Source organism: Oncorhynchus masou, chromosome 32, assembly GCF_036934945.1.
Source record: "Oncorhynchus masou masou isolate Uvic2021 chromosome 32, UVic_Omas_1.1, whole genome shotgun sequence".
Lineage (NCBI taxonomy): Eukaryota > Metazoa > Chordata > Actinopteri > Salmoniformes > Salmonidae > Oncorhynchus > Oncorhynchus masou.
The window spans coordinates 49,327,787-49,337,786 of NC_088243.1; the positions used below are offsets into that span (position 1 = coordinate 49,327,787).

Genomic DNA, 10,000 nt, shown 5'->3' on the forward strand with positions numbered 1-10,000 from the left:
AAAAAACTCGGTGAAGGATTACTATCGGAAGGAAATCTCCGGTTCGGACACATGCTGGATATTGTTCTATTTGTAATTGCATTCTGATCATAACGACAGCTCGCTTGGAAGGATTTGAACTCCTAGAATTCGCCAGCCGTGAGTAACCACAGCGAATGAATGAGCTGCCCTGTTCAATGCGATCGTTTGATCATGCATATTATGGAAGCTCAAATGTGCTTTTAATTGGAATGTTTGATCAACTTGAGAATGGAATTCAAAACACAGCGTTGTGAAAACAATTAAGAAGTTTAAGTTTGGGAAGCACTGAGATCCTATGTACAATGTAGCCTAATCCTATGTCGAATATTTGGCCTAACATGGAAATGCAATGCATCAACGCAACGAATGCAATCTAAGGAGCTAAAGATACTGCGTGTTTAAACTTCATTAACTTCTTGGATATAGGGGGCGCTATTTTAATTTTTGGATGAAAAACGTTCCGTTTTAAACAAGATAGTTTGTCACGAAAAGATGCTCGACTATACATATAATTGACGGCTTTGGAAAGAAAGCACTCTGACGTTTCCAAAACTGCAAAGATATTGTCTGTGAGTGCCACAGAACTGATGTTACAGAAAAAAAACCGCTTCATGCCAATGACTCCTTATATGGCTGTGAAGGAGCTAAGAGTCAGCTTACGTTTTCCACGTTTTCCCCAAGGTGTCTGCAGCATTGTGACGTATTTGTATCATTGGAAGATTGACAATAAGAGACTACATCTACCAGGTGGTCGCTTGGTGTCCTCCGTCGCAATTATTGCGTAATCTCCAGCTGTAGTATTTTTCCGTTTGCTTCTGATGAGAAGCCAACTGCCACCACTGATAGATTATCAAATAGATATGTGATAAACACCTTGAGGATTGATTCTAAACAACGTTTGCCATGTTTCTGTCGATATTATGGAGCTAATTTGGTTCCGCGTTGTAAGTGACTGCATTTTCCGGTCTTTTTCTTAGCCAAACGTGATGAACAAAATGGAGCTATTTCGTCTACGCAAATAATCTTTTTGGAAAAAATGAACATTTGCTATCTAACTAAGAGTCTCGTCACTGAAAACATCCAAAGTTCTTCAAAGGTAAATTATTTTATTTGAATGCTTTTCTTGTTTTTGTGAAAATGTTGCCTGCTGAATGCTAGGCTTAATGCTTTGCTAGGCTATCAATACTCTTACTTTGGTTCAAAAGCATATTTTGAAAATCTGAGATGACAGTGTTGTTAATAAGGAGCGTGTGAATTTTTTCAGCTTTTTGTTAAAAATTGCGCAAAATTTCAACGTCCTGCTAGTCATGCCAGGAATATAGTATATGCATATGATTAGTATGTGTGGATAGAAAACACTCTGAAGTTTATAAAACTGGTTAAATGATGTCTGTGACTATAACAGAACGTGTGTAGGAGGCAAAATCCCAAGGAAAACTGTTCACAAAAAACACAAAAAAAATATCAATCCACCAGTCTCTGTATTGTCTTGGCAAGGGAAAATAGATAGCGACCGGTTTACAGTTCCTACAGCTTCCGCACGATGTCGCCAGTGTTCGGAATTGTATTGAAGTTCATCCTTGGTCAAATGAGTAATAGGCACTTCCTGTCGTCGGGTATACCGGAGGAAGCTATGAAAGGTAGAATATGGACGATGATTTCAAGACTTGCTGCTATTGAATACAGATCGCCCCGTGATCAATTTCATTGTTTATTAACGTTTACTAGTACCTAAAGTTGGATTACAAAAGTAGTTTGAAGAGTTTTGTCAAAGTTTATAGGCAACTTTTTTAATTTTAAAAAATGACAATGCGTTTTGAAAGAGTTTTTTCCTGCATCTGACCGTGTTCATAAATGGACATTTTGGGTATACATGGACCGATTTAATCGAAAAAAAATACCCAATTGTGATGTTTATGGGACATATAGGAGTGCCAACAAAGAAGCTCGTCAAAGGTAATGAATGATTTATATTTTATTTCTGCATTTGTGTAGCGCCGGCTATGCTAATTATTTTGTTTATATCCCCTTCGTGTATTTCTGGGGGTTGCATGCTATCAGATAATAGCTTCTCATGCTTTTGCCGAAAAGCATTTTAAAAATCTGACACGTTGGCTAGATTCACAACGAGTGTAGCTTTAATTGAGTATCCTGCATGTGTGTTTTAATAAAAGTTTGAGTTGTATCGAGTACTATTAGTTGGCGCTCTGGAATTTCCGCTGATTTTGATACCTGTACAGGGACCGCAGCCATAGGAGGTTAACCAAAAGGCTAAGCTTGTGTTTGAATATATTTATTTCATTTCATTTGCGATTTTCATGAACAGGAAACGTTGCGTTATGGTAATGAGCTTGAGGCTATGATTACGCTCCCGGATACGGGATTGCTCGACGCTAGAGGTTAAAGGGACAACTTATAGTGGGATGAAATGTTTTAAACGCATCTAAAATGCCGAACTTGCACATGTGCAATTCAAAATGGGTCAATATGCTGAAATGGAGGACTGTGTTTTAAAGCATTAAAGGAGGTCTAAAGGGGCAATACGTTTAACAATCAAAAACCAACAACTGTGTCATTGTAAATTGAGTGAACTTAAAGTGAATGATGGAGGATGAGATCCCAAATAAGACTCCACTGGAGAGGGCAAAGGAGCATCTAAATTCACTCTATGCAGCCCGAGAGAGAGGCAAACTAGAAGTGTGTACACGCAAAATGAATGAAATAAAAGCCCTTCTTGTTGATGGAGGAAACATTGAAACTGTGGATGAGAGTCTTGAAGCATTTCATGCTGTTCTCAATGACTTTGAGAATGCTCAAGATTCTGTGCTAGAGCTGGTCACAGAGAAGGAACACAAATAGGAGAGCATTAACTATTATCAACCAAGAATGAGAACTTATGAACATTTCCGGAAAGAGGTGGAAATATGGAAAAAAGCTGAAATCGAGCCACAAACGCTCATTGAACCACAAGACAGCATTTTCAATGTGTCAAAAACATCAAGTAGAACAAAGTATTCTAAGACTGCTTCCTCAGTGTCCTCTGCACGCTTAAAAGCTGAGGCAGAACGAGCAGCTCTACTAGCTCGCCAAGCATCATTACAGGACAAGCATGCATTGGAACTGGAGAAAGCTCAACTGGAACAACAGAAAGCTCAACTAGAACAACAGAAAGCTCAACTGAATGTTAGGATGGAAAAAATGGCACTGGAAACAGACATAGCAGCATATAATGCCAAACTGAAGGTTCTGGAGAGTGTTGAGTCAACTTCTCGATCCCATGCTGTGGCAGCCCATTTTCTAAGCCAAGAAGATGGAATGAACTCTTATTTTGGGAACCAGGAACCCGAGGTCTATAAGGAACCTGAACCATCACCTGTTGAGTTTGCTGCATTAGGTGCAGTTCCAAAGACCCCACTACAAATAGTTTACAACAACCGACCACAAAGCCATCAAAACCTATTCAGAAAACAATCATAAACCACACCCTTCAGCAGCCAACATCAAGGTCTAGCAATCAACACAGAATCAACACTGCGGGTATCAGCCATAATACTAGCCATGATAACCTCTCTACTGTCATGCAAAGGCAGAATGAAATTGCTGACCTCCTTGTACTACAGAACAAACAGGCCACACTCCCTGTTAGGGAGATACCTATGTTTGACGGTGATCCTCTAAACTTTAGGCCATTTATGCGTGCATTTGAGCATGGTATAGAAGATAAGACAAACAGTCACCAGGATAGGCTCTATTACCTGGAACAGTACACCTCTGGTCAGCCCAAGGATCTGGTCCGTGGTTCTCTACATATGGAAGCCAGAAGAGGCTATGCACAGGCTAAGAGGTTGTTAAAGGAACACTTTGGTAATGAAATCAAAGTCACCACTGCTTACATGGAAAAGCTTGGAACTGGATAAACATCAAACCGGATGATGGAAAGGGACTGGGAGGCTATGCACTCTATCTTAGAGGTTGCTGTAACGCTATGCAAGACCTACAGAACATGGAAGAGCTTAATCTTCCCTCCAACATAAAGTTGATCATGTCAAAACTTCCCTACAAACTAAGGGAAAAATGGAGGTCTACGGCCTATGTGGGTCTATGTGATATTTTAGAGAGAAGCCACCTGAGAGCCCAGTTCAGTGAGCTTGTGACGATCATGGAAAAACAGGCCAAAATACTGCAGGATCCGTTGTACGGAGATATCCAAGATCCCCAGACCAACAAAACATTTTTTTAAACCAAAACAGAAGCAGACTTTAAACAGCAATTAAAATCCAAGAGTAGGGGAAGCGGCTTTGCCACTGCAGTAGATGTAGTGGCAGATTGTTCTTTTAGAGTATTTTCAGGGTCACAAACATTGAAAGTCAAGAAACCAGGCACCTACCCTTCTGATACTCCCAGTATCTCATGTGTATTTTGCGCTGGTGAGCATTTCCTGGTCGACAGTGAGACTGAAATTCTGCTATGCACAATGGGGCAGGAGAGTCCTACCAAGAGCTTTGAGATATCTGGATTAGAGATTGGCAATGTGGAAGGTGACACATTTCTTGCATTACCAAAGGTCTACACCCAAAATAAGATGAGAGAATATTCCCACTCAGAAAGATCTCAAAAGGTGGCCATACCTGAAAGAGGTTCAGTTGAAGGAAATTGACGCTGACGTCGAACTCCTGATTGGCGTAAATGCTCCAAAGGCAATGGACCCTGGCAAATCATAAATAGTCAAGGCAACGGACCGTATGCAGTGAAAACCCTCTTTGGATGGGTGATGAACGGTCCTCTTAACAATTGTACCATGGCAGAAGAATCTGGGCATCATACGGTGATGGCCAATCGTATCTCAATGGCTGACCTGGGGGTTCTTCTTGTGAATCAGTACAACCATGACTTCCCTGAAAGAGGGTATGAAGAGAAAAGTGAGATGTCAGCTGACGATCGTAGGTTTATGGAGATCATATCAAGCTCCATAACCCTCAAAGACCATCACTACTACTTACCGTTGCCCTTTCGCAAAAACGATGTAGTCCTGCCAAACAATCGTGACATGGCACGATTATCAGGAAGTTCAAGAAGGACAAAGGTTACGCTGCAGAGTACAAAGGTTTCATGGAAGAGATGATAACAAAAGGTTACGCCGAGAAGGTACCACAAGAACAGCTCCTCAGAGAGAAACGCAAAGTATGGTCATTACCACACCATGGCGTTCACCATAAGCGCAAAGGAACGATACGAGTAGTGTTTGACTGTTCATCATCCTATAAAGGTACATCTCTTAACAGTGAACTCCTTCAAGGCCCTGACCTGGCAAACACGCTTATAGGAATCTTGCTAAGATTTCGGCAAGAGCACAATGCCATGATGGCAGACATCGAAGGAATGTTCCATCAAGTACGTGTCCATGAAGATTACTTAGACTTCCTGCGATTCCTATGGTGGCCGGACGGTGATACTAACAAAAGATTGGAGGAGTACAGAATGACGGTTCATCTTTTCGGTGCTATATCCTCTCCAAGTTGTGCAAACTTTGCACTGCGAAAGACTGCAGAAGACAACTGTGAGAGGTACAATGAAGAGGTCATTCAAACAGTCAAGTCCAACTTCTATGTTGATGACTGCCTCAAGTCAGTGGCCACAGAAGAACAAGCCAATAGCTCTCACAAAAAAACCTCAAGGATGTGTGCGCTCAGGGTGGGTTCAAATTGACCAAGTGGGTCAGCAACAGCCTCACTGTGCTGGTTTCTATCCCCGATGAACACAAAGCCAAGCAGATAAAAGACCTGGACCTGGACAGAGAAAATCTGCCTGTTGAAAGAGCACTTGGAATCTGACGGAACATTGAAAGTGATGCATTTACCTTCCGAGTCACTGTCAAGAACAGACCCCTTACAAGAAGAGGTATTCTCTCAACTGTCAGCTCTATTTATGATCCATTAGGTTTCCTCGCCCCATTTGTGTTAAAGGCAAAACAAATTCTTCAAGTGCTCTGCAAGATAAAGTGTGGATGGGATGAAGTCATCCCTGAAGAACACTAATTCATGGCAGAGATGGCTCTCAGAGCTGGACCAGCTCTCCAGATTCCAGATAGACAGGTATATGATGCCTGAGAACTTTGGTCAAGTCGGCACAGCTGCATGAATTTGGTGATGCAAGTGAACAAGGTTATGGCACGGCAAGCTACCTTAGGTTCACAAATGGTATGGAAAAGGTTCACAAATGGTATGGAAAAGGTTCACATTGCATTCATACCGGGGAAATCAAGGGTGACTCCACTCAAGCAGATGACAATCCCCAGACTGGAACTTGCTGCAGCGACATTGGCAGTGCGAGTGGACAGGATGTTACGGTTGGAGCTCCAGATTGAACTTGAGGAGTCAACTTTTTGGACGGACAGCCAGTCTGTGCTAAAATACATCCGCAATGATACCAAGAGATTCCATAACTTTGTGGCTAATAGGGTTGCTATGATCCGTGATCTATCTGTCAGGACCCGGTTACGAACCTGTTTGAGGTCATGGTAACACTCGGGAACTCGGGTCAGGTCGATGGATTCTAAAGACTCGGGAGTAGAACTCGGGGAATTCTGGAAAATACAAATAGCTTGGCACGTAGGACCCCACTGCTTGATAGTGCCCACAGACCAGTCGATGTGAGGGTTATGGCTGTGAAGCCAGGGGTATCCAAGGACGAGAGGGAACTCGGAACAGGAGATCAAATGAAAGTTCACCAATTCCTGGTGTTGTGAAACTGAAAGTCGCAAGGAGGTAGTAACATGAGTGACAAGTCCAGATCCCAAAGGGCTTCCATCCAATGTAGTGACCCTCATGGGTTCACTTAGAGGTTCAGAGGGAACGCCATTCTCCTTCGCCCAGACACCATCCATGAAGTTACCTGCGGCTCCAGAGTCTACCAAGGCTTGAAGGTGAAGCTTGTGGTTGTCCCAGGAGAGGGTGACTGGAATGAGCAGACGGGAGTTGGACGGATGGGAGGAGGTTATGTTTCCCGTTACAGTTCCCCCGGTCTGTACGGGACAGAGCGTTTCCCTGGAGCCCGGGACACGTGGAACGGAAATGGCCCGGTTTGCCGCAATATAGACAGCGTCGCTCCCTCATCCGGCGGTCTCTCTCAGCCTGGGAGATGCATCCAATCTGCATGGGTTCCGATGGAGCCAGCGAGGATAAAGGTGGGGACTCGGAGCTGGGACTGATAGGGGCTAGAGGTCTACGGTTGAGTTCTCTCTCTCTCAGACGCTGGTCAATGCGTGAGGCCAACTTGATCAGGGACTCGAGATTGTCCGGTGGTTCCCGAGTGGCCAGTTCATCTTGGATAGTGTCGGAAAGGCCTTTCAGAAAGCACACCGTGAGCGCCTCGTTGTTCCAGCCACTTGCTGCTGCCACCGTGCGGAACTGGATGGCATAGTCCGTCACGCTGCGCCAACCTTGGTGGAGAGTCAGGAGCTGTTTGGCTGAGTCAGAACCACTGCTTGGGCCTTGAAACACTCGTTTGAATTCCTCAGCAAAGGCAGAGTAGCTGGCACAGCAGGAACTATGGGCATCCCACACAGCAGTAGCCCAGGCCAGGGCTTTTTCCGACAGCAGGGTGATGATATAAGCGATCTTAGACCGGTCGGTGGGAAACGACGAGGGTTGTAGCTCAAAGGAGAGAGAACATTGGGTGAGAAACCCTTTACAAGCACTTGGATCACCTGAGAACCGTTGGGGAGGTGGAAGACGAGGTTCAGCCAGGGGGTTAACTGCCATGGGTACGTGAATCTGAGGTACTGGGACGGGAACTGTTGCCGGGGTAAGACGATCAGATATTTGCTTAATGGAAATCAGCATCTCCGACAGAAGATGAGAATGTCTAGCCATTAAGGCCTCTTGCTGAACCAGGGCGGCTTCGTGGCGTTGGACAGTCTCATGGTGGTGGGACAGCATGGCAAAAAGCTCCTGGGAACTGGCTGCCTCTGGGTTCATTTTTGGCTCTGTGTTTCTGTCAGGACCCGGTTACGAACCTGGGTCCCCGGAGTGAGAAACAGTCACTTAACCAACTGAGCCACGAATAGTCAGCAGAACCCAGAAGATGAGGCAGACACAGCAGTACTTAAGACAGTGTATTTAATAAAGTAAATAGGAGAAGTCCTTCAATACAAAAAATGGCAAATCCAAAAGGTGGTAGGAATAGCACAAAAAAAGCCTCAAGAGATACTCAAAAACAAATACAGAATTCCACAAGAGCATCCACCGGAATCGACAAGAATACACAGAACACTAGGGCTGGGTGCTAACATACAAACACAGAGCACAGAACTGAGGGAAACTAAGGGTTTAAATACAATCAGGGGAAACGAGGCACAGGTGCAAATAATAATGGGGAACAAGGGAAAAAACACTAGGTCAAAAAGCACAATGGGGGCATCTAGTGACCAAAACCCGGAACAACCCTGGCCAAATCCTGACACTATCGAAAGCAAAACAGTGGAGGTATTTGAACTCCAAACACAACCCAGCCGATGATGCCTCAAGAGGATTACATGTTAAAATGTTCCTGAACTCAAAGAGATGGAGCAAAGGACCAGAATTCCTGGAGAAACCAGAAACTCAATGGCCGAAAGTCCCCGAGGAGCTTAGCTCCATCCCTCCGGATGATCCAGAGGTGAGAAAAGACGTAATCGTAAACAGTACAAGTGTGGAAGAAAAGAGTCCAACCAGAAAACTGATTGAGTACTATTCAACATGGAACAGCTTGAAGAAAGCAGTTGCCTGGATGCTGAAACTGAAGAAACGTCTTCTACAGTTAAGCCAGAAAAGGAAAATTCTCTCTCAAACTGATCCAAGATCAGATCAGAGTCTGACAAACTCACTGAAGGAACCAATTGACAAGTTCAAACTGACGTTTGGAAAAGAAAGTCTGTCTGTGGATGACCTAGATGAAGCAGAAAAGGTCATCATCCGATTTGAACAACGACAGTACTTTAAACAAGAAATTGCACTAGTTGTGAAAGGAAAACAATGTGCCAAGAGAAGGGCTCAATCTGTAAGCTTGATCCAATTGTTGACAATGGCATTCTGAGAGTAGGAGGAAGGTTAAGTCGCTCTGGATAAGAGCGTCTGCTAAATGACTTAAATGTAAATTTTAAGCAAAGCTGCTATGCCTACGGAACTAAAGAATCCAATGATCCTGCCCAAAGAATCCTACATCTCCAGACTGATCTTACTACATCCATGGGCAGGTTGGCCACTCTGGGAGAGGTCACATGCTTTCTAGACTTTGCCAGCGATATTGGATACCCTGTGCCAACTCCTTAGCAAGGAAGATCCTTAAGAGCTGTGTCTTCTGCAGGCGGATGCAAGCTAGAGCTGGAGAACAGAAGATGGCCAACCTTCCACAAGATCGGGTGTCACCTGATTTGCCGCCTTTCACCCATGTGGGCATAGATTACTTCGGCCCCATAGAGGTGAAGCGAAGCCACGTTCATGTGAAGCGGTATGGTGTGATCTTTACTTGCCTTGTGAGTCGAGCTGTCCATCTAGAAGTTGTTAGTTATCTGGATACTGATTCCTGCATCAAATCAAATCAAATCCAAATCAAATCAAATCTTATTTGTCACATACACATGGTTAGCAGATGTTAATGCGAGTGTAGCGAAAAGCTTGTGCTTCTAGTTCCGACAATGCAGTAATAACCAACAAGTAATCTAACTAACAATTCCAAAACTACTGTCTTATACACACAAGTGTAAGGGGATAAAGAATATGTACAAAATATGTACATATGTACATAAAGACATAAAGATATATGAATGAGTGATGGTACAGAGCAGCATAGGCAAGATACAGTAGATGGTATCGAGTACAGTATATACATATGAGATGAGTATGTAAACAAAGTACAATGCCCTGTGCAGGTTCATCTGTCGAAGGGGCCCAGTAACAAGTATCAGAACAGACAATGGCACCAACTTTGTTGGAACACACAG

The 10,000-nt window shown here is 43.8% G+C and overlaps 1 pseudogene; it reads left to right on the forward strand.

Moving 5' to 3' along the window:
- The first annotated feature begins 5,396 nt into the window (after positions 1–5,396).
- LOC135527213 (uncharacterized) lies at positions 5,397–6,056 on the forward strand (annotated as a pseudogene).
- The last annotated feature ends 3,944 nt before the right edge of the window (positions 6,057–10,000 follow it).